The sequence below is a fragment of the Populus euphratica genome, unplaced genomic scaffold (assembly GCF_000495115.2).
Source record: "Populus euphratica unplaced genomic scaffold, PopEup_1.0 scaffold4580.1, whole genome shotgun sequence".
In the NCBI taxonomy this organism is placed as follows: Eukaryota; Viridiplantae; Streptophyta; class Magnoliopsida; order Malpighiales; family Salicaceae; genus Populus; species Populus euphratica.
Genome location: NW_011504374.1, coordinates 2,130 through 4,616, shown reverse-complemented (window position 1 = coordinate 4,616; position 2,487 = coordinate 2,130). Strand labels below are relative to the sequence as shown.

Here is a 2,487-nt window from a genome sequence, read left to right as displayed (position 1 = left end):
TTGGATTTACTTTGGCAAGTTTTCTAAATTGACTTTTTTTCTAATTTTATCATTCAACAGCAAAAAAATATTTTAATTTTTTTTTTTGACATCAACGTCTCAAAATGATTTAAAAACACTAAAAAAATATTAATTTGAAGTAAAGAAAACAATAAAAAATTTAATTTTTTTAAAAAGTGCTTTTGAAATGCAAAAATAACATTTGTTAGGAATTAATTTCTTCTTCGACTCAATCATTCAAGATTGAGTGTTTTTTATACTAGACTTCATGATTTTTTTTAAATTTTTTTTTATTCATTTATCTCAATACCACTTAGCCAACAGATTTTGTGGGTTGGCTCAAATTTTTTTAGGATCACTCTTTTTAAATTTAAGTTGTTTTAGAATTGAGCTATGTGATGTTTTCTGATTTCTATTTTATTGTATCATTTGCTTGACCATGATTGAAAAGCTTGGTTTGCCTTGATTTTTTTTATTTTTTTTAATTGATTTTCTTTTGAATTTCATCTTTCGAAGCTGAATTTGTTTGATATTCAACTTTAGATTTTTTTATTTAATTTTTATTTATTTATCTTGATCTCATGGCTTGTATACGCGACATGCTACGTCAAGTTGACCTGGATTATTTTTTTTTCCAATATTTAACTAGTTATAATCTTAAGTTAATTGCTTTTTTTTTTAATTATTTTTTGGTCACATATTCATGTTATTCTTCTTCTTTTAAGTTGATTCATAGATCAACCTTTTTTACATGACAAGTCTGTGCCTTGAGTTGTACTATTTCAAGGCATACTTGAGTTAACTAGACATTTTTTTCTACTTATAAAAAAAAAGTTTTGGCCGTTTGCATAGCCCAGACCTTTAAATCTAGTTAAATACAAAAAGCCAATATCTACAAAAAATTATTAAAATAAAAAAATCAATAATAATCATTGAAAGGACTCAGAAATATGTCATTTCTCTCTCTCGTCTCCTTTGATAATTTATTCAGCAATAAATTTGGAATTAAAAAAAATTTAATGAAAGTAAATTCGTAACACTCTATTTTTATAGTTACATAGATGCATATTTTGTTGCATGATTATGTTGTTTGTTCATTGTTGTCTTAAGTTCTTACTCTAATTTTAGCAATTAAACTAATTAACTTATATGAAGCCCATCTAATTACATTAACCAACCCCCGGCCCAATAGCATATCATCCTTCAGTAATTGGCAAAAGAGAAACAAAGAAAAGGCACAATTTCTTCATCTAAAATGCCGAGAGAGACGAGTCCAGGCTTGAAGATCCTCTGGTTATGGACCATCGGCACCGCCGGCAGTAAGATCACCACCTAGAAAAACCCATTTCCTCTATTTTTCTCTATCCTCCAATATATGAATTCATTTATTGATTTTTATTGTTGCAGTTTTGGTTACAAATGTGGTAAGGACCAGGCTAAAAGACATGGAGCAGATGATGAACTCTGACCACCAGCAGCAGCAGCAGCAGGAAGAGCATCAAAGCAGTCTAAGTGATCCAGTCTTATTGGACCATGACGAGGGAGTCATTGAAGAAGTGAAACCGTAGGCTTAGCAGCTAGTAAACTAGTGTCAGCTATGTGTTTGTTTAATGTCTCGAAAGAATATGGGAGCCCAGTACTTTCGTTGTCTATTTGTTGAACTTGACTGACTATAATTGAGACCAAATAATTAGGCGTGACTCTCCAATGTGTTTGCTGAATGTTTTGAAATGGAATATCCTCCTGCTAGCGAATTGAATTTTGTTTTGAGTAAAATCACTGTGCATAAAATAATGTGAGGAATGCAAGATTCTCTAGCCTTGTAAAAATCATGGTTTGGGAAAGTGTTGCTTGGAAGGTAAAACTGAACCCCATAATGTTTAGTTTCGTTAGAATTTGGTTGAGGTTTGGTGCTTCTGTAAGTTGTATCAGGTTAAATCAAGCATTAAGCTGCATCAGACAATATTAGTTGTTAAGGGTACTTTGGATTACCTCTGATAGTTGAATATGTCTGGATGGGCTGGGCAGGCTGAATAGAAGACTGGCACTGTGTAATTCCTGCAGGAGGTTGAAGTTGGTTCTGCAACGAATGGTCTGGTAGCGTATATGGTTGCATTGCTAACCTTGCTGTGATGTGTATTTCTTCTTCCTTCGGCTTTTTTGGCCCATGCCAAAGGGTCAAATAAATGATATCCATGGCTGAAAGGAAAAATTGCGAGGAAACAACCAAGGAAGAGTGTCTTCATGCACTAAGAGTTTGCAAACAGGTTCGGGGCTTCCTGCTTCCCAGCCAAAATGAACCCGACTCCTTCGCTGTAAATTGTTTAATGTGGCTGATGAGGAACTTAAAGGCAGAAGGTGATGAGGACTATTTTGAGTTCGACCACTTCTGTTTGGTATCATTATTAATCTGGGAATCATGGTAATGGTGGAATACTGTAGTTTTTTTTTTTTTTTTTTTTTTTGGGGGGGGGGGGGTGATGCGGC

At 33.3% G+C, this 2,487-nt stretch overlaps 1 long non-coding RNA gene across 1 annotated transcript; it reads left to right on the top strand.

Moving 5' to 3' along the window:
• Window positions 1–228: 228 nt before the first annotated feature.
• LOC105120060 (uncharacterized) lies at window positions 229–1,762 on the top strand. The gene is made up of 2 exons (XR_841248.1): window positions 229–1,319; window positions 1,408–1,762. It is a non-coding gene; the product is annotated as an uncharacterized LOC105120060 (long non-coding RNA).
• The last annotated feature ends 725 nt before the right edge of the window (window positions 1,763–2,487 follow it).